General features: G+C 41.8%; 1 protein-coding gene across 1 annotated transcript in view; it reads left to right on the top strand.

Annotated features, from left to right (window-relative positions):
- The first annotated feature begins 5,622 nt into the window (after window positions 1-5,622).
- Window positions 5,623-25,206, top strand: part of GADL1 (GAD like acidic amino acid decarboxylase 1) — a 258,300-nt gene continuing 238,716 nt past the window's right edge. The window contains exons 1-2 of the mRNA XM_024743478.1: window positions 5,623-5,735; window positions 6,699-6,782. The gene's annotated coding sequence lies outside the window, so the exon portion shown is untranslated. The remainder of the gene's footprint in view (window positions 5,736-6,698; window positions 6,783-25,206) is intronic.

Below are 25,206 nucleotides of genomic sequence, written 5' to 3'. Positions count from 1 at the left end.
TTCATGTAAATATAACCTTCAGTTTTTGCCTTTATAACTCCATTTTGTAGTTGGGTGGAACAAAATTCAAGTGCTTGTTGAATCTGTGTCTCCCAGGCAGCAGTCCTAACAAACCCCAAATATTTCATTTCAGTCAGGTCTCCATTTATGTAATTTTGGTTAAGAGCACTGTGGGCAGGACGTGCAGTACCCATTCGATGTTGTTCTTGGGTAGTTTCTCCTATTTCCTTCTGCTCCAGCCCCCTCAGGCAGCTTACATTGACAGTTACCACTCTGTATGGGGAAGGTAAACTTACTGGTTCCCAGTTGGGGTTTCCTCTCAGCACTGGTTTGCCCACTGTCACCTGGAGGTGGATTCACTGATAGAGGTTTGTAGCATCTGACCTTGTAAGTTGTCAGTGACCAGTGTGTTCTCTGGTATTGGAGAGATAAAAACCTTGTATTCTTGGGAGGGGGAGTGCCCAGTTTGCCGTGTCAAGGTGACTTTCCTTGACAGAACCTTCTGTAACCATTTGCCATCAGTAACCATCGATGGTGCTGAGGGGGGCAGGAAACCCCCGAGGGTGACCACGTATTAGAGTATGTTCAGTGCTAGTATCCACCAGAGCTGTCACCTTTTGTTTATTTCTGGGGACCAGTGAATAGTGAGCCCAACACAAGGCCTAGGATCACCTCCAGCGGCCTGCATCCCATCTAGAATAGGACTGTATCCCTGAGGCCTCTGCTGGACCCTTTCACTGGACCCTTTACAGCCTTGGGATAGCCTTCTGGCTTTGCCAGCTTCCTCTCTGTCTTGGCTCTTTCCCACAGCCTGTACCCATTCCTGGGATTTGCCAGTCCCCCCCCAGATCAGCAATGGACAGTGGACCACCCAACATCATAAATGTCCTGTCCCACGACTGGGCTGAGCGTGGATGTCAGGTCCCACACCGGGTGCTGGGGGCAGACTGATTGTCTTGGTTTATATTCCTGCAGTGAATGTGGCCCAATCAGGGCCTTCAAATATAGGGGGTAGATGGCCTGTCTCATTCCCCACTCCCTATGGATTTGTGGCACCTCCTCTGTAGATTCCCAAGGCCCCACATGTCCAGGGAGACCCCCTCATTGGGCCAAGCCTCCCTGTAGCTAGAATAATCCAATTAACAAGGGAGTGAGGCCCTGGAATCCCTCCGAACACCACGCAGGTGCTGCCGGAGGGTTGGGTATGGGCTGATGGGGCTCATTTCCTCTGCCTCCTGCCTGTTAGAGAAAAGCCACCCTCCACCCGGTATCCCATATCCCCACTCACCACACCTGGGTACCTTCCCTGGCCTTTTGCTGGAACTTAGAAGCTATATGAGTAAACTTAGCAGGCATGTATTCTCTCGTGACGAGTGTTTCCTGAATTGGAGGCTGCCGCATGGGCTGGGATGCTATCACTGTGCCTTTGCTTTCTTTCCTCTGCATTAGGGCGTTCTGTCCATTTCACAGTCATTACACAACATCCTTCTCTTTCCCTCCTCACTTTCCCAGGATCCCACCTCTTAGCGTCCCCATCAGGCTTTGCTATGAGGGCTCAGACCTTAATGCACAGTACCCTGCACCTGCCTCACTTTGCAAAACGGGGACTTACCACCCTGGTCTTCCGCCTTGTCTGCACGTCCTCTAACCTCCGCTCTTCTTCCCACTCTCTGAACAGCTAGCTTCAACCTCTAGCTGGATGTCAGTGTCCAGCCACCCTGCCCACCCTAGAGGTCAGCCCACCACAGAAGCCCTCCATCCTCTTCTGTTGGCCAAGAATTCTAAGAATGGAGACCCGGTTGAGGTAAAAAAAAAAAAAAAGAAAAAGAAAGAAAAAACGCGATTATTTGGGGTTTGTTAGGACTGCAGCCCAGGAGACACAGATCCAAGAAGCACCTGAATTGTGTTCTGCTGGACACAAAAATGGGGGAGGCTTATAAAGACAAAACCCACAAGGTTACATAAATTGTTTATCAAGAATTAGGATTGGAGCTGGCAAGAAGTAAGGGCTCTTTGCTAAGAAAGGATTGGTTGGAGTTTGAAATGATTACATAGTTGCAAAGGGGGAGGATCTTTGAAACTAGTGCATATTGTTTTGAAAATGACTGATGGTATCTTTTGAGTTTGACACCATTTAGAAGATTCAAGTTCTTAGGGATGCAGCATCCTGTCTGAAAGCACTTCCACCAGGGCCACCCATCCATTTTGATTTTTAAATGATCTGAAAGTATGTCATCACTTCTTTTCCTCAGTGTGCTCTGTGCAGTTCCTCAAACAAGCGCATTAGACCAGCTGACTTCGGAGGCATCCCTGTACTCACACAGTGGTCCAAAAGTATCTACCGTATGGGTCACCCCTCCCCACACAGAGGTTGATAACCAACCTGGGATTCCCCCGTGGCAGATGGCTCTTTTCCAAGACCCATTTCTTTGGTCTCCTGCCTGGCTTGCCTATTGTTGGTTCCCAAACTGACCCCTGTACACGGAGGGCAAGGAGAGACTGAAGAAAGTGGCAGAACACTCCAGATAGGTAAGAGGCAGGTGTAACATAGGAGGCTTGTCTCGGACGTCGCAAGTAGAGGTGGATGTAGGTGGATCCCTACATCCACTGCCAGAATCTTAAAAGTTTACACAGAGGCTTTAAGTGGGTTTAGTCATGTATACTGTCTATCCAGATGGTCTCAACAGCACTATCCTATCTCAAGGCTGCGTCCTTGGGGCAGCTTCCAGTGTGAGCAGGGCAGGTGGAATGTACATTCCAAGGATGCAGGAGGGGCTGCTGATTGCCCAGGTCCAGCTCAGAGTCAACCAGTGGTCATGTCCTCTCAATGGCCTCCCCCAACAGAAGGAAATGATAAATGGGTTGAGAGGTGGAGGAAAGCGAAGATGAAGCCTTGTTTCTGGTTTGGATGCCTAGGTTAGTGATGGGGAAACAGGGTTTCTTAAGGGGATTTGGGACAGAGTTGTTGAAAGGGGGGATAAGCTCATTGCTGACAACCCAATGGGGGCTGTTTATCTTATCTTCATTCAGAATAATCCTGGTGCTTGAATTTTGTCCTTAAATGAGTTCACAAACTCAGGTAATAAGCTCAGATATACAAGAAAAGCCAATTATAGAACCTCACAACTGTCTTTTTCTTTTTGATCCACCCATTCTTTCTGCTCAGTCTATTTGGAGCTTCCCCTCCCCTCCCCTAGGGTTTGAACCTCCGTAAGCAGTTGTGATCCCAGGGGAGGTTGCTTAGTGGGGTGAGTGGGGCTGCGCAGCTGCATCTTGGGCATCAGGCCACACAGGCCTGCTGGGATGTCCTTCTTCCTGACGCCGTTGGCCTCTCGGGTCTGGAGGTCTTTGCTGCACGTGGCCTCAGATGAGGAGCATGGGATTCCCAGGGAAGCCTGGAATCACCTGCCTGGCACCGAGCTCTGCCCAGGAAACAGGTGCAGAGTCTCAGTTTCTTGGGATCCCATCTCACACCTCCCCTTCTTAACTCTCTCAAGAGGATCCCTCTCTCTTCTATATTTTCCCTCAGACTCTTTCTCTTGATATATGATCAGCACAAGTTTTAATTGGGTTAGAATTTTGTAAACCAAAGCCTGAAAGCCCATTTCCACCCTTTAAGGGGTTTCCACCCTTGAGGCATTAGACCCCTCCCTTGAGGCAATTCTAGAAAGCCCCCTCCCCTTGAACAGGAAGGGAAAGAAGGGGCAATACTAAAGGAAAAAAGATCAGTTAATACCTTAAAAAATAAAACTAAAAGAAAACAGCATCAAAAATAAAATAAGCAATGGAATAAGAATTTTCATTTCCTATTTTGGGAAAGCCATTGGCCAAAAAAGGAACAGCAAAGGCATAGAAAACAAAACACACTTGGAGTGTATAATTGTAAATATTAATTAATATTGTAACCTTTGACTTTAATAATTTGCTTGTCTGTTTGAGAGAGGGTAAGTTTTTTGTTTTTGTTTTTATCCAGTCCTTGGTATTATAGTTTCAGGCATGTATCTTGCAATCTTTCTAAAGGTATCTGACAAGTGGGCTCATAGAATTGGGAGAAAATGAGATAATAAAATTAGAGTGAATCAGAGAGTCAACTAAGGTTAAGTAAGAGATGTCAAGTGATGCTGCACTTTCTCAAAAAGAAATGAAGGCTGTTTATACTGTTTGAGATAGGAAAATAGAGACATTTCTGGCAAGTGAGGAGATGTCATGTCACCAAATGTGTGTTTACTGTTTAAGTGTCTGTTTTATATTTTCACTCAACGTTGACACTTTGCCAATTAAGACCTCGGGTAAGTGTTAAATTCATTTATGTGGTCTGTTGACCCAAACACCAGTAGATCAAACATTTGATTCCATCTTGTAAACACTTTGGGCAAATAGAATTCCAAGACTGAGATTCGTGTTTTCTAACTGGAGAGCTTAACACTCGGAGAGTATCTGTGTCCATGGTCTGATAAGGTGAGAAGGTTGGGATTCAGCTCACATGAGGGTGTATATTCACTCTGAGCATCATTGTGAGGTCACACTGCTGTTCCTACTTGAACTGTACCCAAGAGACCCAGGTTGTGGTTTCATATCCACTTCAAATCCCTTTACTTCTCTGGCTTCAATTCCTTCATTTATACAATGATAAGGTTGGCTTGGGTCAGGGGTCAGAAATACAAACACCTACATGGGCAGGACAAGTGACAGAACCGTAAACGTGTACATTACTGTGTATCACAGCATTGCTACTTGTTTTCTTCACACTCACAAAAACAACTGTGTTGAAATTCCAGTCTCTTTCACAGATCGTTAATCTTTTCATTGGCATCCTTTCCACACACCAGCCATTGGCTCTTCTCATGGTTTGTTTTCCTAATGGAAGATTAAGTTGTATTCTTTTGCTGCAGACATGCTTTGTTGGCGTATTAAGCCCAGAAATCTTTATGTTCTAGAAAAGTCTGTCTGGCTCACATTTTTTTTTGTTTTTGGAAACACGTAGCTTGTTGTTTCTTTTTTCTATTTTTGTAAAAGACATGGATGTGATGGTACATTTTTCTTTTTTTTTATTCTATAATAAAAGCAATGATGTCACTGGGGTAATACCTGTCAGTTGACCCTCAGCCTCAGGAAGGGGAGTAATGGGGGGTGTGGGAACTGTGGCCGAAGGAGAGCATGTCCTCTGGGACCTTCCTTACCTCTGTGTAGCAGGCAACTGCCCCTCATCACCATTCGATGGTTGGCCTCTGAGAATGAGTCCAGTATGGATTTGTGTGTGTGAAAAGTTTTTCAAGAAGAGCTGTAAATCCTGATTATTTTACATGGAATTCTCCTGAGTTTTAGATGTTGACAACAAAATTTAAATTTAAATAAACATCAGTAGTAGCAATACTTAATGGTCAATGGCTCAGTCCAAGCATGAGAAAACTATGAATCTGATGCCCACAAAGCTTTGAGGCTTTTGGGCCATGTGACCTTTAAGTTCTTTTTCCCCTAGAACTTTTTTTAAAAACAAATATTTATATACCCCTTGCTACATTCTGGGCACACTTAAAGTACTTTACATATCCTAAGTCATTTAATCTCAAAACAACTTTATGAAGTTGGTGCTATTATCTTCATTTTACAGATGAGGAACTGAGGCACAGAGCAGTTGAGTGACTTGCCTAATGTCACAGAGCAAATAAGTTGTAGAGCCGGAATTCCAGCAATGGTCCTCTGCACCAGAGCCAGAAATCTCTTCCTTTATTCAGGTAAACTTCTATTTTCTATTTTTAAAAATGTCTCCTTAACAAACATTAGTTTATAAAATTTGTTGTGGACAATGAGCATATTTATTTGGATTTGTATGAAGTTAAAAGTTTAGAATATTTTTATTTTGTATGTGATAAAAAGTGTGGGTCAGTTCAATACTCTGCTTATATTAGTAGGATTGATGAGAATGAGATGCTGGTTAGGATCTTCCAATCAGATCTCATATGTAAATAAGTGGCCGCCCTTTGATTGGCTACTGATGATCCTCAGAGGAAGTGATTAATGCTTTGCTTTTCTGGCTGGCCGGGTACCTGGAGAATGTTAATACAAATGGAAATTCGGCCATATGTTTAAGCAATCTGTCACAGAAAAGAGATTTCCAGAGCTTTTTGGTAAAAGAGGTTTCTGAATGTATGTATGAGCGATATATGGCTGAGTTTTTATTTCAGCAAATATAAGGATGTATGTTATCCCTTGAACTTTGTTATTAACCTCAGCTTCACCTCCGTTAATATTTACTCCGCAGGTCAATAAATCTTGATATTCACTTCAACAGAAGCCAGTATCTTCAGATTATGAGTTACTAATCTTGGCCAAACTGAAAAATTGTGTGAATATTCTTCTTTGGCTAGAGAAAATGAGGACTTTTTTGGTCTCCTTTTTCTTCAGGCTCTCTTAAATGGGAAAGTTCATTTTTATCTGAATCTTCAAACACCTTTTCAGATTTAGTGTTTGGATTTGAGGGTATGAGTCTTAATATGAGAAGACCTTTCAGAAAGGTCTCTTTCCCATTGAAAGCACTGTAAGAAAGCAAGGGTTAAATCTTATTTTAAACCCTCCTGTGAAATACCTTGATTTTAGGGGGAACTAAGAGAGCACTGTAGCCAAATTACTGCTTTCCATCTTTGTGTTATTTACAGACATTGCTTGATTTGAGTCATAACAGTGTAATGCATTTCTAGATCCTGCCAGCAAAATACTGTGTAGATGAACAACTGCATGTGGCCCATCTCAGGATACAAAACAGCAAGTGTGAAAAGACATAGGTGAGTGGATTTGCTTTCCAACAGCATAAATGCTGGGCTTGAAGTATGCAATAGAAGCAATTAGTTTGCTGTTTCAAGAGAGTATTTCTAGTCCTATAATCTGCAGAATCATGCCTAAGTGACAGAGAAATTCAAGACAAAAGGAGATGAAAAATCATGGAAGAAGTTAGAGGTCGTCTTAGCTGGTGGCTGGTGGTTGCTGCTTAGGGGGATGGGAAAATGTAGCATTTGGAAATAGCTGTGTAGAGGGGAAAGGGTCATTGCAAAGGCTGATTTAAAGAAAAAATTTCCAAGATTTTCCAAGGTGTTTGATTGGGGGATGGAGGGTAGGGGAACCAGGAAGTAAGGGTGGGGATTTGTTAAATGTGGTGGGAGACTCTGGTTAGGCAAAGTCCCTAGAACCCTGTTTCTCAAAGTATGGTCCTGGGACCAGCAGCATCAGCATCACCCAGGAACTGATTAGAAATGAACATTATGAGCCCCATCCCAGAGCTATTGAAACTCTGGGGGTGGGGCCTAGGAAAACGTGGTTGGACAAGCTTTCCAGCTGATTGTGAAACACACTCAAGTTTGAGATCTATTGCACTAGGGCCCAGACTTTTCAACCTTAACTGTACACTGCAATTCCTTGGGGAGTTTCCAGAATAATGATGCCTGGGTTTTACCCCAGAGGTTTGATTTAGTTGGCCTGGGGTACGGCCTGGACATCAGGATGTCTTACAGCTTTCTAGATGATTTTAATGGGCAGCCAGGAGAATTACTCTAGGGCAAGTTCCAATCCTAAATTACTTTTTCAGATTTAATTCTCTCTTTTTCACATCAAATATTTTATAATGCTTCCTTTACTATCCTGAAATGAAATTTATATGAATATTATTACTTATGCACATATTTTTAACTGAATATAAAGGAGAAATGACAGAAAAGTAATTTGTTATAATATGAATTTCGAACATTTTAATTTGTGAGTCTGACTACACTTACAGTGAAGCAAGCAGATGCTCGCATTGAGTTATTATCAGTGTGACAGTTGCAAATGCAGATTGATCCAGAAGTGTTGAACCGGCAACTCAAAACTAAACCGTGGGCGACATTACTGCTGGGTTGGGGGGAGGGGCATGGGTTTCTGAACAGAACAGATCTTGGTAAAGTTTCTAACAAAATAACCATCCGTTTTCTATTTCTCTGAGCCCTTGTTCAAAGCTTGCACTTAAAAGGAGCAGTGATTTATGGTAGCGGATGCCGTGGTACCTTGCTAGGCTGCTCCTCCAGGACTGAAGCACCTATTTCCCCAGCTGCTGGCAGTGCTGTTGGCTGATGGCCTTCAGCTGATGGTCCTCTTTGGGTCTTGCCCTCAGCTGTAGGGGCTGCCTTGCCCAAGATCTCTCCAAGATCCTCCAGGACTGAAGCACCTATTTCCCCAGCTGCTGGCAGTGCTGTTGGCTGATGGCCTTCAGCTGATGGTCCTCTTTGGTCTTGCCCTCAGCTGTAGGGGCTGCCTTGCCCGAGATCTCTCCAAGATCATGCCCGCTACTCAGGCATAGATGGCATTTGATGTCTGGTCAATGCTGGGCTGTAAGTGTGGCAGCCCTCCTGCCTTCATTCAGGACACCTCTGAAGGGCCATCTTGGCTATAGTCTCCCCGTTGGATTGGCCGAGACCTTTGCTTCAACTGCATCGCCGCTCAGCTTCTCTCCTTACCAGCCCTGCTCCCCTCAGTTCCCCAGGAGTGTTGATTCTGAGAATAGTCTGCAATAAACTTCCTGCTACAGATCCATCTCAGGGCCTACTCCCATGGGAACTGACAAGTAATACTGTCCTTAGGAAGAAAACCTGAGTCCTTTACTAGTCACCTGGGTTACAGTTATCTCAAAAGATTCTCGTTTAGTATTTTATCCCATGAGAGCAGCTACACTGAGACAGATGGGGACAAAACTGGAATTGCCTTTGGCAGAGGGACTGTTGGGAGGACCAAAGCAGGCAGGTAGAGGAAGGCTGAGGCAGTGAGAATAGAATGGACACTGGAGTTGTAAGTGCTCAAACCAAATTCCTGGGAATTGATCTGGTAGAGACACTGCTAAATTCAGAGGCAGGGTAGCCTCAAGCAAAGATGTAAGTGAGGCAACATTTGTTTTACTTTTCTCCAGCGCTTTGTTTCTCTCCTTGGAGTCTGAAGCTCTCAGAACCTACTCCCTGGAAAAGATCTGATAAGCTATTTACCCCCTAGTGTGAATCTAAGTCAACAGTTTTGTTTTTTCTCTTCCAGAGATATTTGCATTTTAAGTATTTTTATGGAATAACAATTGTGGTCCTTGGTTAAAAGGAATTTTACGAAACTGCTTACATCGAAGGATTGGGGATAGGCAACAGGGAGTCTTTCCTCTTCTCACCCACTCAAAATCTGTTCTCATTGTAGAGTTTTTTAAGGTCACACAAGAGTGAGAATGGGGTACCCTAGCAGGAATGTCTGTGAGCTCTTTGGGAATGAGTCATTCATGAATTTTATTTCCCTATCCCCTTGGAAATTGATGTATAAATACAAAGAAAAGCCCTATAGTTTTGGTTTTAAAGATAGAGTAAATCTGAAAATCTTCAGTAGTCTGGACGTATTGTTAGAATCATAAGTGTGTTTTTTTCTAAATATTTATTTATTTATTTGGCTGCACCAGGTCTTTTTTTTTTTAACATCTTTATTGGAATATAATTGCTTTACAATGGTGTGTTAGTTTCTGCTTTATAACAAAGTGAATCAGTTATACATATACATATGTTCCCATATCTCTTCCCTCTTGCGTCTCCCTCCTTCCCACCCTCCCTATCCCACCCCTCTAGGTGGTCACAAACCACAGAGCTGATCTCCCTGTTTGCACCAGGTCTTAGCACACGGGAACTTCATTGCTGCGTGTGGGATCTTCGCTGCGGCATAAGGGATCTTAGTTGTGGCATGTGGGATCTAGTTCCCTGACCAGGGATCTAACCTGGGCCCTCTGCATTGGGAGTGTGGAGTCTTAACCTCTGGACCACCAGGGAAGTCCCATGAGTGTGGGTTTTGAAAAACTACTATAAAAATGTGAGAAAACATCTGTAAATTTTATTTATTTGTAAAATCTTTACCAAAAGGTGTGCGGTCTTGGCCCAATAATTTTGTATCTCTGGCCTTTAATTGCTTTGCCATGAAACAGATCATTATTCAGATTCCTCTCATGAGATTATTTCTCATCCTCCTCTTCAATCATCTTAATGAAATAGAAGGAGAAATGAAAAAGTGAAAGCAATGAGAACAACTTTAAGAAGTCTCTGTAAAGGACTCCGTCCTCTTTAGCAGCCCTGTCATTCATTTGTTCATTCATTCATTCATTCATTCTGCAACACTGACTGTCCACACTGAGCTAGGTCTAGGCCTCGGTCCAGAAGCAGAACAAATAAAGGGGCCCTAGTTTATGACCTTGAGTAATTCCAGTGTAGTGACATCTTTCTTGATCTGCCGACTCTCGGGGCACGACTTTATTTACTGCTCACATTAGTTGTGTCCTTGGCCATAAATTAGCTATGACTTTGGGTCTTAAGTGTGGCGTGTATGAAAAGCCCCCGCATGCTGTTGGCCAGGGTGTTGTTTGCATAATGTGTTGACTGTGCGTGTTTAAACAACACGTTGGCGGATCATAAATACTAGGTACAGTTACCGAAATGAAACCCTTGAGAATTTCTTCCCTTAGTAATCTGAAGTCTTGCCAACTTTCATGCCTTTCCTGAAAGCAAATAGCTGGTTTTCTTTTTACCTCTTTTTGACCTCTTTTACCTCTTTTTCAACCACTCAACTAGTTAGAAGTTATTTGGTTAAGCTTTCTGAGCCATAAACACAATGTTTTCTAATGAAATTATACAAAATCTGAGGAAAAAATCCCAACAATAGGATGCCATGATTTTCTGAGAATGTTCTTTATCCATAAAACAATTTAATACAGTTGTTATTAAATGTAATAGTTCTTTGATAAGTGCACAGTGACATGGTTAGTAGGTGTAACTTGCAGTTGTACAGAGCAGAGTTCCCTCCTGTGTGCCTATCACTGTTCTGGGCTGGGGCTCCTGTGGGCCCATCATCATTCTGGGCTGGGCTCCTATGTGCCCATCACTGTTCTAGGCTGGGGCCTGCAAGCAATGAACAAGACAGACATGGATCCCTGCCCACGAGGAGATGGCATTCTGAGTGGAGAGAGAGAATTAACACTGCCAAATAAGTAAAGGTGTTGAACACTGTGGGAAAAAAATAAAAGAAAAAGTAGAGTAGAATCAAGGAGAATCTAGCATGCTGAGGTGGAGAGTAGCTGAGGTGTTAAGTAGGGATGAAGGTCAGCTTCACTAAGGAGCAAAGACATAAAGGAGGTGAGGGCTGGAGCCAGGGGATGACTGGCCGAATGGGCACTTTAGGCAGGGGGCTGACGAGAGCAACGCCCCTCAGGTGGAAATGCCTGTCATGTCCCAGGAGCTTCTGCCAAGTGAGCAGGGAGAGAGGAGCAGGCAGGAAAGTCACAGGGCTTTGGAGACCCCTATGACCATTACTATGAGGCACATGGGAAACCACTTGCAGGCCTTTGAGCAGAGGAAGAGCATGATCTGAGTCATGTTTTAAAAGCATCACCCTGGCTGTTTTGTTGAGTGTTGACTGTAGGGTTACAGGAAGAATGGGGGGATATTGCAATAGCCCAGGAAAAGGAAGATGGTGGCCAGTACTATGATAGCAGAGGTGGACGTGGTGAGAAGTCATCAGATTATGATGGAACCAAAAGGATCTTCTGATGGATTGGATGTGAGTATGAGAACATGAGAAGCGTCCCAAATTGTTGTCCTGTGGAAGGATTGGATAACTGGAAGGGTTAGGTTTCCAACAACTGAGATGAGTAGGCTATGCAGGGTGTAAATATTTTAAGGGTTCAGTTTGGACATTCTGAGATTGCCGTGTCTATTAGACTTCCAGGTGGAGACAGTGATATATACAAACCAGCTAGAAGTCTGAACTAGAAATGTAAATTTGGGGTTTACATTAAAAAGTTGTTTTCTCTCATTCCTCATGATTATTACCGTCATTGTTATTCTACTTAATAATAGGAGCAGAGAGAAGTAGAGGAACAATCTTGGTGTTTTTGACCTCAATTTCCTAAAATTGGCAGTTTGATTTGAAAAGTAACACTATTTTGACAAGAGTTGCTCTGTTATAAAAGAACTGTCTTGGGCTTCCCTGGTGGCGCAGTGGTTGAGAGTCCGCCTGCCAATGCAGGGGACACGGGTTCGTGCCCCGGTCCGGGAGGATCCCACATGCCGCAGAGCGGCTGGGCCCATGAGCTATGGCCGCAGAGCCTGCACATCCGGAGCCTGTGCTCCACAACGGGAGAGGCCACAACAGTGAGAGGCCCCCGTACCGCAAAAAAAAAAAAAAGAACTGACTTGTTGGATCATGGAAAGGGAAGTTAAAATTATTGGGCGGCCACAGTTTATGTGACAGATGCATTACTGAGAGAATCTGATCATTAAAAACTCATGTCTTTTAAGACTCATCCTGGCCAAGGATGACAGGAATTTTGATATACCAGCTAAATTGGTGGTTCCATATGGCAATAGTGTCAGCATAGTTTACGACCCACATTGTCCCCATCTGTATGGGAAGGAGCTCTCCTATGTTTCTCCCTTATGCACACACTGCTGCCACACTCACACTTCTGACACCAGCTATGTAGGTTTTTCCCCCACACCAAGCAGTCCTCTGCAACACCAGCTGGGCATCCTGCAATTCAGTTCAATTCTGACACTAACTGGAGTTAGTGTCGACTCCACAGGTTAAGGGCTCAGTCCCACAGGACTGCTCTCTCACCTCAGATGCCAGTTGTGTGTCCTAGGTTGTCACCTGGGCTTCTGACCGACTAGCTATAAATTGCAGGTTCCCACGATTCCTTCCACAGGTTCTGTTGTTTGCTAGAACAGCTCACAGAATTCCGGGAAACACATACTTATTTTTACTGGTTTATTATATAATAACGAATGTGATGAAGGATACAGATGATCAGCCAGATGAAGAGATACATGGGGTGAGGTCTGGAGGGGTCCTGAGCACAGGAGCTTTTGTCCCCATGGAGTTGGGGTGCATCAGCCTCCTGGCACATGGATGTGTTCTGCCAACCTGGAAGCATGCCACAGTTAATTCTTTTGGGATTTTTATGGGGGCTTCATCAGGTAGGCACGATCATTGAATCAATCTCCAATCCCTCTCCCTTTCCCGGAGGATGGAGGGTGGGGCTGAAAGTTCCAAGCTTCTAATCATGGCTTGGTCTTTCTGGTGATCAGCCCCCATCCCGAAGCCATCCAGGAGTCCTCCAAGAGTCTCCTCCTTTGGACAAAAGACTCCTATCACCCAGGAAATTCCAAGGGATTTAGGAGCTGGGGTCAAAGACCAAATAGTAGAACAAAAGATGCTCCTACTGCCCTTATCACTTAGAAAATTACAAGGTTTTCAGGAGCTCCGCGTTAGGAACCAGACACAAAGACCAATACATATATTTTCTATGATTTCACACCATCCTTTGAAATATTGTTTCCTTGCATTTTATATGAAGGAATTAGCATTTTTAAAAATACACATACATTGAGATTTTAATGATATTTTAAAATTCAAACCTATATAAAATGAACCTGTTTCATAGCATTCACCTGAAGACATTAAGAAGAAATTTAGTCCAACTTTTAGAGCAGATCTTGCTATTCTCTGATCCCTATTCTCCCCTTTTCTCTCAAAATATAATATTAGAAGGCCTGGTATTTTAGCTTGACATTTGATTGCTGAAAATAAAGGCAATATTTCCCAGCCTGCCTTGCAGCTAGAGGTGGCTTAGGACTAAGTTTTGGCCAATGGGATGTGAATAGTAATGATGGGCACAATTTTCAGATAGGGACCATCATTCTCCCTTCTTCCATCTTGTTGTTTGGATCATGGCCATGGAATTCAGCTATTTTGATCCATTCAGGAAAAGGAAATATCATGGGGATGGTGGAGCAGGAAGATGGGGGCAGCCTGGGTCCCATGATGATGCCTGGAGTACCTACCTCAATCCGTTACAGAAAAGAGAAATAACTTCAATGGTTTTGTTTAAACCACTACTATTTGGGGTCTCTAGAACATGCAACCTATGTTCTCACTAATGAAATATTCACTTCCTCAAAGAGTGAAAAGATACAAAGGGCACGGGCCTGAGGCAGCATGGCTCAGCAAAAAGAAAGAGCATGGACTTTGGCATCAGGCAACCTGGATTTAAATTCCAGCCTCCCCATCTACCAGCTGTATGACCTTGACAGTGTCATTTAAATGCTTTGATACTCAACATTTGTATGTAAACAGAATAAAACAAAACAGAGGTAAAATATCCAACACGTAGGTTTCTGTGGAATTAAATGAGGTAACAAATATAAGGTCCGGCAACCATGTAGGCACACAAAAAATATCAGGTCTTTCCCCTCTCTCTTCATATATTCACCTGCCTACTTTAGTCCTATACTTGGAAGTGTAGTGGTTATTTCAAACCCAACACGTCCAAACTGAGCTTCCCTCTCTCTACAAATTTGCTCCACTCCTGGGTTTCTTCATCTTACTTTATCATGACTCCATCTTTCATTTGTTCAAAGTGAAAAACCTTGAGTCATTCTCTATGCTTCCCTCTCTCTCTCTCATAACCCACATCAATTTGTCAGAAAATCCTTCAAATATATCCAGAATTTAACCTCCTCAACAACATTAACTGCTACCACCCTGGTCTGAGTCACCTAGACAGCCTAACTACTAAAAATTTCAGAGATACAGTCCTGGAAACATGGCCAATAGAGATGCTTACCAATTAGATATTAAGGGATTTTTTGCATTAAGAATGGTTTCAGTTCAATTGTATATATATGTATATATATATCTGAGTATCTGAGAATTATGCACCATAGTTGTGCCTTATAATTTAATTTACAGCACTTTGCAAGTGCTGTTTTGCTGAAACACGAGTGGACACTAAATGGGCAGGATTTTTATTGCACTCTTAGCATGCCCTACGCTTTGTAAGTTAATTAGTCTGTTTTTCAGTTTTATTTTTAAGAAGTTGCTGTTTGTGGCTGTCTTCTGCAGCACTTAACTCCCTTCTGGAGGCTTCACTGTGATGCTTTTAAAAACGAAACTGGCTGGGGAGAGGGCAGATTCTGTATTCTGCCATTTATCCAACCTAAAGAGATTCCTAAAACAATCACTAGGCATTCTTTTGTGATCAGAAGGGAACTTTAGTTACCTACCTCTCCTTTTATTCATTTCTTTTTACTCCAGAAAGAGGAGCAGTTCTGGCTGGGTCACATCACCTCTGGAGCCTTAGCCATGGATCAAGTGAATTTAAACAATCTCTTAAATAAATCACCAAGGTTCTACTTACTTTCTTTGGCAGCAGTCAAATCCTAGTGCATTTGGAATATCCTACATAATTCATCTAAGGCTCCCAGCAGTTTGAATCATCACTTTCCAGTTTTGTTCATTTTTGGCTTCTGCTCATCATTGATAGTTGTTTTCTGAGTTAGCTTCCCACTGGGAAGCACAAATGTTTCTGTATCATTGTTGAAGTTAATGTCAAGGATGGAACTTCTCTAAGCATCAGGGCACATAATTATCCAGAAGAGTGAAAGATGATGGAAGAAAGAGAGCAATGCTAAAGTCATTTCTGGGGCACCCTCCAGGGAGGCTAGACCACCACCATCTACTCCAGGCTTCTGAGAGATGAGAGCTTCAACTGCCTTTCCTGATCATGTTCTGCATACAACTCCAAATAATCCTTTGTTTCCTCTTAAAATAAAAGAAATACCTCTTAAAAGAATGAAATTACCACAGTCTGATGCTGTCAAAAGAGCGGGGACCCTGGAGTCAAGTAGATCTGCATGCGTGTCTAGGTCTTGAGCAAGGTTACTTCGCCTTTCTGAGCCTCAGTTGTCTAATCTTTAATTTAGAATCATGATAACTAATAAAGTGCTACTCTGAGTATAAAGATGATGAATATATAATGTAGCTACAGGACAGTAGGTTTTCAGCAAACATTAATGACCTCCATAGATAGTATTTTTAGGTAGAAGTATTATATTCCAGAAATATTGCAAGACTAAACCTTTTTGCAAGAGTAAACCTCAGAATGGTTCAAATTAGGAAACATATCATCCTAGAAGAGTATGTGAATCACACATGTACAGTTTAGAGAACAATGGCAAAATGAATAAATGCAGTATGTACTCTTGTGTCTGGCTTCTTTCACTCAACATTTTTTTTTTAAAGATTTTTTTTGATGTGGACCATTTTTAAAGTCTTTATTGAATTTGTTACAATATTGCTTCTGTTTTATGTTTTGTTTTTTTTGGCTGCAAGGCATGTGGGATCTTAGCTGTTAGAGAACAATGGCAAAATGAATAAATGCAGTATGTACTCTTGTGTCTGGCTTCTTTCACTCAACATTTTTTTTTTAAAGATTTTTTTTGATGTGGACCATTTTTAAAGTCTTTATTGAATTTGTTACAATATTGCTTCTGTTTTATGTTTTGTTTTTTTGGCCGCAAGGCATGTGGGATCTTAGCTCTCTGACCAGAGATTGAACCCCCACCCACTGCATTGGAAGGCGAAGTCTTAACCACTAATCACCAGGGAAGTCCCAACATGACTTTTTTTATATTGACCCATATTATTGCATGTCTTGAGTGGTTCACTCAATTCAGCAGTTGAGTGTTTCTTGATGAAATGTTTCAGATATTTACATTGATTTAGCTTTATAATTGGTAGAGCTGATTGAATGCATTTTTAATGACTTATGTCTCTCAGTTAATACTTTTTATATTTGTGACGATGAGGAAAGGGCATAGGGACACTCTTGTCCCCTGTGCCTTTTTCTACTCCTATGACACTAAGTTTATTCTTCTTGGCAGAACTTTCATGACATTAAACGTAGGTAATGTCCTCCTCAGTCTTCACCTTCTAAGACAGAGGACCTTTTTACTAGTCTTGTTTTTTAGAATAATGGGAGGGCCAGCGTCTTGACAGAAGGCAGTCACTTTAGGGTGAAACAGCTTTACTGCTGGGTTAATACAAATCTCTTCTTGGGTGTTTTCCTGCTTTGGCAAAGCTTTTCTGAGCAGGGATGACAGAAATGCATGTGGGGGTCTGAGCAGAAGAATGCAGAGCTGTGCTCAAACAGGTTGACATTTCTTTTTTTTCTCCTTTTTTTCCAAATCTTTTCAAGTGCTGCCCAGAAATTGTCATTATAGAACCAGTTTGTTTTGTTTGCTTCTGCATAGATGATTAATTTCTTTCATCATAACAATAGGTGTCATAGTTCTAAAAGTCAAGTGGTCCTTCCATAATGTTTATCATGAAAAACAGCAGTAACTTATGTTACTGCTCTTCACCCAGGAGTCCCACTCCCCAAAAGCAACTGGTCTTAATTCCTTTTTTACTCTTTCTTCTCCTATTTACCACTACTTTCCTAAATCATATGCTTAAACTGCTATGTTTAACTTCATTAATTTTATATTCCACATATACTTCCTAAACTTCCCTCCCCCATCTTTCTAATATGGTTACATCATAATTTCTGGTTATATTAACATTTTGCATTATTATAGCTTTGTAAATATTGTTCATAAATGAGCTATGAATTATCCTATATTATATATCCCTTTGATACAAATTTTCAGTTTTTTAATATTTTTTTTTAATTTAAATTTTAAAAAAATATTTATTTATTTATTGGGCTGCACTGGGTCTTAGTTGCGGCATGCGGGATCTTTGGTTGCGGCATGCGGGATCTAGTTCCATGACCAGAGATTGAACCTAGGGTCCCTGCATTGGGAGTATGGAGTCTTAGCCACTGGACCACCAGGGAAGTCCCTCAGTTTTGTTTGTTTTTTTTTAAAGGAGATAATAGCCTGTTACAGTTTTGTTACTTGTCAAGCATTATGAATGTGAACCAATTTTCTCTGCTAGAAACATAAAGGCTCTCTCAGGATGATCATATTCATCAGTTCTAATGCTTTTGCTTACTTCCACCTGTCCTGGACCAGTCTATCCACCTCCTACAATCTTGACTGGTTGTTCCCCAGGCCTGTTGCAAAACTGACATCCAGAGAACTTCCTTGTCGTTATCCTGAGAATTTCCTTTACTTACCTTCTGTGTTGGATCTTGTGTTTCTTGGGTCTCACATCTTCCCTTTTCTTTGTTTACTGCATCGTTTCAACAGGGAAAATCTTCTAATGGTTTTCCAAGAAAGAATGCATGGGAAATAAACATTTTGAGTCACTTCATGTTTGAAAATGGCTATTCTATCCTCACATTTGATCGATAGTTTGGCTGGGTATAGGATTCTAGATTGAATATAATTACCCCTGAGATTGTATAAGACATTTTTCCTTTGAGTTCTATCTTCCGTCTTTTATTGTTGCTTTGGGAATCTTTTTTTTTTTTTTTCCTTTCTGGAAATTTTGTCTTTCTGGTGTTCTTATATTTCATAATAATGTACCTTTTGTGAATTTTTCTCCTTTATTTTACAAGATATTCAGTGGGCACTTTCAAATGGGAACATATCCTTCAAAAGAGAGAAAACTATTTTTTTAACCTCCTTCAATTTTCTCTAAAATCTCTTTCTCAAACATTATTAGGATATTAAGCTTTCTGGACTAATTTTCTAGTTTTCTGGTCTTTTCTACTATTCTATCTCTTAGTCTTTTTGCTTTTATTTTATGTGAGATTTCTTCAACTGTATCTTTCAATTCACTCTCCTTTTTTTGGTGGCTACCATATTTTAAATTTCATACAGCTCTTATTTTTTGTTCATTTCTTTTAAATAGAAATATGTTTTTTATTCATGGGGTGAAACATCTTCTAACTCTCTGAAAAAATGTATATATATTTATTTATTTTGCGGTATGCAGGCCTCTCACTGTTGTGGCCTCTCCCGTTGCGGAGCACAGGCTCTGGACATGCAGGCTCAGTGACCACGGCTCACGAGCCTAGCCACTCCGTGGCATATGGAATCTTCCCGGACCGGGGCATGAGCCTGTGTCCCTTGTATCGGCAGGTGGACTCTCAACTACTGCGCCACCAGGGAAGCCCTGAAAATATTTTTGGAGGTTTTCTTCTGTTCCCGGCATATCAACCATGTTTCTTTCCAATTGCTTTATTCAGTGTGTGTGTATGTGTGAATGCGCATGTGTGTGTTTATGTGTCTGAGATTGCTGAGTCTATCAGAAATCTATCCTCTCCTTTTTCCATAAAACAATTTTATTCAGGACAGATATGTACCCTGCTGAAAGACTGCATTTACCAGCTTCCATGGTAGCTAGAGAAGAAGGGTGTTCTGGCCAGTGAAAGGTAAGTAGAAGTATTTGGAGGGCTACTATGGAAGCTGCCTAGAGAGAGATGACTCAACTGGAGGGTTTGCTTTTTTATCTTTCTGCTCTTTTCCTCCCTACTGTTCGGAATTGGACATGATGGCTGGAGCTCTAATGGCCATCTGGGACTGTGAGGTTAGTTGAGGTCAGAATCTAGATGCTAGCTTGATGAAACAGCTTTCTGTTATCTTGAAAGAAGCAGCCTGTGTCCCTAATGACTCTGTACCACCATACACATCATGGAATGCCTACTTTCAGACTTGTTTTACACAAAAATGATATTAATTCCTCTTATATTTAAAACATTATTATTTTTGGCCAACTGTTAGATGCAGCCAATCCAGTTTCAGTCTTTGATGTTGAGAGCTTTCACACATATCAGGTGATCCTTGGAGATCTAATCATATTTTATACGAAGTATTAAAACACTGGTGGAAGCTCTGTATATATGAGTAAGGCTTGTCAAATCTTTGTGTTTCACTAAAGCAAAATCAGGGAGTAAGCTGGCCTTTTCAATGGGGAAATCTTTCTCTTAGGCTTCTTTATTTTTGTAGGAAGTATTTCCAGTCACCTGCCTAGTGTTTAGTAAGCAAGTAGAGGAAAGAGGATAGGGACCTGCCTGTTACTTATGTAGCTATTTCCTTAATTGTCTTTTTAACATAGTGCTTCACCATACAGGAAATGGAGCCACCCTTGTTTAATTTTTTTAGAAAAAAAAATTTTCCATCTCTTTGTTAGGTAGGAGAATAATTGTCATTTAGTGGCTGAGGGTGTAGGAGAGGGGATCTGGCTGTCTAACTACTCCTTATACAGACTTTATACCAACCCTTCTGCTTTCTGCCCCACCCTTCCCCTGATAGCTTCCATTTCTGAGTGTTTCTGGGTTCTGCAGTCTGAATCCCTTTGCATATTACTGGCACCCTCCTCTATAGGCCTTTAGCATTCTTGTTTCTCTTTTCTACTGAGTCACTTCCCACTTGTCTATCATTTTCCATCTTCTTCTAACATCATCTCTCCTATTTTTTTGTCTTTGTGGGTATACCCCTCTTTCTAATCAGCTAAAATTACTGGCCATACAGACACTACTGATGTTGTTTCATGGAAGAACACCATTTTCTTGAAACATTTTATCAGACGTTTTTCAACACTGAGTCTCACCTGCCACCTTTTAGCCATCAGTCTTGTGGGATCTTTCTTGAACTGCCTTATATGTATTACTCAAAAGACCTTAGTGTTATCCCCGGATGCAAAGATTTCCTTGCGTAATACTCGCTCACCGGAAAGTGTCAAATAAGACGGGGACTCTGGAATTTAATGGCTAACACTCTTCAGTCCAGAAAAGATCCCATTTCTTTGCTTAAGCCGTGTTCTCATTGCTTAGCCCGAGCATCTGGTCCTGAGGTCCACATCTCTGTGCACCCCTTTTCCAGTCCCCCGGTCTCTTCTGCTCTTCTTTCTCACTCAGTGCTTCTTTGTGCTGAAGTGCAAGGATTCCCTGGGATGGGGTGCAGAGTCACTTCCTGTTTTACCACCCATCACTGAAGTGGATAGGTTTATGAAGCTCATTTACCTTGATAAATCCCTCAGCCACTGTGAATCTACCATTAAGGGAGTCGTGCTTAGATGCTTGATTCCCTGTGAGAGTTGTAGACTCTGATTTAAACAAAGGGAAAAAGAAACCCCACGTAAATTAATCTTATTTAGGCTTTCTCCTCATCTTTCTTTTTTGGATTCAGCTGGGCCCTTAAATATTTCTTGCATCTAGGTTTTAGTCATCTCCCCTCATATTTTTCCTCCTTCTGTCTATTATCTTGTCTTCTAATGGTTTATCCTATTTAGCAGCTCTGTTCTCTAATATATGTTTCATGGTGTAAAGGCTATATTCTTAGTCTTCCAGGCAGTTACTCCTTAGACACCACAAATGCTTTCCTGTCTCTATAAACTTGACTCTTGCAGATAGGAAGAACTGTTCTGCACTGGATGTGTACATATCCATTCAGCACATGGACTAATCTCTTTATTCTTTTTTTTATTTAATCTCTTTATTCTTGTTGGTGACTTTCTTCATCTCTAAGGGCAGTGCTGAGAGAGAGAGCCATCCCCTTTGACAGTGGGAGAAGGTGATGGGTAAATAATGCTTGACAGGGTATGTCAGTTAGCTGTGATACAACTGTAGCACCATGCAGCGATAATCACTTCCTCAGTCCAGAAATACACCTATGGGCTAAGAGTCGGCTGTCTAGGTTGAGCTTGGCTGGGGGTGGCTCTCCTGCAGGTGCTTATTCTCCTTCTCCTGAGACCAGCTGCTAATATAAGCATGTTCTTCTCATGGCTGTGACAGAACAATACGGCAAGCCCAATAATGCAAGTGCTTTTCAAGTTATTCTGTGCAGTATGTATGCTCACTTTCCACCAGCAAAGGCATGTTACATGGTCAAGTGCAGAAACAAGGTGCAGGAAAGTACAACCTACCTACTGAAATGAGGAGGGAGAGGCAGAGTCTAATTTGAACTTAAGTCTAATTACCGCCAGAACCTGTGCCCTCGACACCATACCACTCAGGGCAGTTCACTTTGAGATTTTAGAAGCAAACTAATGTGAAAGAAAAGACAGCTTAATATACCTCAGCAAAAATTTCACAGCCTTGTCTGAAATCCCTAAACTCATTACTAGTGGCTTAAGTGCTAAGAAAGTTAAAAAGTGACAGGAGAAAAAAAAAGTTCCCACTCTTCCAGCTCCCACCCCAAATACAAAACAATCTGCAAAGATAGCACTTGCTAAAGTTTCGTTTAATTATCCAGGAGTTTGATGGGAGAGAATGTTTCATAAATTATAAGTCAATTCTTGTTTAGCCAAATTAGGTCTTTAATTCTTGCATATTATAGCAACTATAAAATACAATTACATGTTACATAGGAAACAAACCCATAAAAGCAAAATGAACCAATCAATATAGCTCATTCCCCATAGAATTCTGTTTGGTATTTTAATGAGCCAAACTCCAAAACTAAGAATCAATATCCATTTTGATCCTTTTAGAAAGGAATGGTGGTCACACCTTATCACGACGAGTATTATCAACAGAAAGTTTCCTTTAGCCTGTTTCTCTAAGGCCTAGGCAGCAGCCCATGGCAATAGTGTTTGGCTGAGCTTACAGCAACATTTGCTTGTACAAATAATTTAGTAGGTGCACATTTATGTATGTCAAAGTCTTTCACTTTGATAGAGAGAAAGGATGGAGTTGGTGGAAAGACAGTCTTAGCTCTCTGACTCACAAAGTCTGGACCTCCCAGAGGTGGTGTGAGAGCAGTGCAAGCCCTTGGGCCCATGCAACAGTGACCCTGGAACAGTGAACCCGGAGAGCAGAGTATTTTGCTTGGAAAACACAACAGCAAAGGTTCAGGTATCAAATTATGATAAAGGACCAGGAAACTCTCTGGTGATACTTCTATTTGGGAGAAAGACAGAGGCAGGAAGAAAGAAAAAGAAAGAAGGAAAGGAGGAAAGGAGGGAAGGAAGGAAGGAAGGAAGGAAGGGAGGGAGGGAGGGAGGTGGGAGGGAGGTAGGAGGGAAGTAGAAATAGATAGAGAGAAGAGAGGGCAAAGAGTGACTGAGAACATACAATTTGTATTTGTCCCCTAGCGGGAGATCTGACTGAAGAGTTAAGGATCTAATCAACCAACCTGACCTATTTTGGGGCCTTGGGAAAATAAAACCTAACCCTTATTCAGCACTTGGTGGCTGCCCAGGCTCTATAACATTCTGTGACAATGGAAATGGCTCTTCTGTACTATCCAATATGGTGGCCACCCATCATACATGGCTATTAAGCTCTTGAAATGTGACTAGTGCAACCAAGGAACTGAATTTTAATTTTATTTTTAATTAATTTTAGTGGAAATAGCCACATGTGGCTGGCGGCTACCCTATGAGACAGCACAACTCTATATTAAGACTATATGTACATTCATTCCTTTAATCCTCACAACGACTATTATCATCTCCATTTTGTAGATAGGGAAGTAGGCACAAAGAAGTTAGCACCTTGCCTGAGGTCATAGAGCTGGTAAACATCAGAGCCAGGAATCATAGTCCTTATGCTTCATATTGATCTTCAGTCCTAAATGAAGCAGATTCTACAGGAAGAGACACAATCTTGCTTTATGATGACAAAAGTGTAGCCAACAGATATGTACAAGCTCTTTGGAATTTGAATGGAAAGGACCTTGTAGATCCTAGGGTACCATCCACAGAAGACATCTCAGAGGCCCAACCTGCCACTGGCTTCTTTATGATCAGAGCTGGCCATTCTGAATGGATTGGGCACTGCTTTTGCCCAGTGTGTTTCTTGGAATATCAGTCTTGCAAGAATAAAAAGCGGGTGATGGAGGAATGGGGAATAAGTGGTCAAAAGCATTAGAGAAGAACTAACATGTTATATTCCTCTCTTTGAGGCTCATGTACATGCAATCATCTTAAAGGTTCTGGTTCCATATTTTCCCCTTATCTAGTGTTTCTCTCATTTATTTGACCACTAAAACTTTTTGGGAGTGGGTGGGTAATATATTGATTGGTTGAACTGATATTGGAAAAGGCTGAATTATAGCAATTCTGAATTTTGCCCTGGACCTGAGCGTAGGCAGATGTTCAGGAATATATATTTTTAGGCCTTAGTACTCGGCCTGGAACTTCTGGACCACTGGCTCTCTTGGGTCTCCAGCTTGCTGACTACAGATCTTGGGATGTCTCAGCCTCTGTAATCATATGAGCCACGGGCTTTATTGTAAAGAATTGGGTCACGTGATTATGGAGACTGAGACTCCCAAGATCTATAGTTGGCAAGCTGAAGACCCAGGAGAGCCAGTGGTATAGGTGTAGGTCCAGGTCAAGTCAAAAGACCTGAGAACCAGGAAAAGTGGTGGTGTAAGTTCCAGTCTCAGGGGAGGAGAAGATTGCTGTCACAGCTCAAGCAGTCAGGCAGGAGGAATTCCTGCTTACTGAGCCTTTTTTTCTATTCAGGTCTTCATGTGATTAGATGAGGCCCACCCACACTGGGAAGGGCAGTCTGCTTTACTCAGTCTATAGATTCAAATGTTAATCTCATCCAGAAACACCCTCACAGACACACCAAGAATAGCGTTTGACCAAATGTCTGGGTGCCACATAGCCCAGTCAAGTTGACACATAAAATTAACCATCACACATAAGATAAACTTATTTGTAAGTGGTATGTAAGTTACATTTTCTTCAACCTCCAGACATGTTTGCAGATAAAATTCCTGTAAATTTAATGAAATGGGCCAACGTGTTATATGAAAAAGATATAATGAATAGATTATTTTCTTTGTGTTTCCAGACTTTCTGGATGCTCTGTAGTACATTCATAATTAGACCCATTCTTTTAAATGTAGGGACACTTTACCTGAAAAGGTGTCTAGAGGTTGAAGGAGAATATATTGATTATATTATTTGACAGTGAAGCTAACATATTCTTTAAAGATAAGTTTATATTTTTTTGTATCCTGACATTTCAGACACAGGCTTTTTCTTTTCTCAACTCCCTCAAGGCCTTGATGTAATCACATTCTCTGCCCACTAGTTTTCTGGTTCTCCTTTCTCCTCAATTGTCAAAACCTGCTCCTGGGACAATAATCTGATAACTGCATTAATTTGATCATTTGGACTATCAGCAAACACCCATTGGGATTTCACTCAGTTCCTGGTCCTGTGTCCCAGAGAAGAGTCAGACCTCATTAGCCCTAGTGGCCTAGTGGGGACATGCCTATGTAGTCATGGAGAAGGGGTCTCAGGCAAGGCTACCCCAACGGCACAGAGGATGATACATGGAAAAGAGACAATGTTCTCAGTGGAGCATAGATCAAAACAGCTCAAAGGTTTCTAACAGGTTTCCAGGGAATGGCAGCGTGGGCATCCCTGTGTGAATGCCTTAGCCTGCCTGCCACTGCTGGCCTGGAGCTGCAGGCTTGGTAG

This window comes from Neophocaena asiaeorientalis, unplaced genomic scaffold, assembly GCF_003031525.2.
Source record: "Neophocaena asiaeorientalis asiaeorientalis breed wild unplaced genomic scaffold, Neophocaena_asiaeorientalis_V1.1 scaffold332, whole genome shotgun sequence".
Taxonomy (NCBI): Eukaryota; Metazoa; Chordata; class Mammalia; order Artiodactyla; family Phocoenidae; genus Neophocaena; species Neophocaena asiaeorientalis.
The sequence above is the reverse complement of the archived record's forward strand: the minus strand, read 5'-3'. Positions and strand labels throughout refer to the sequence as shown.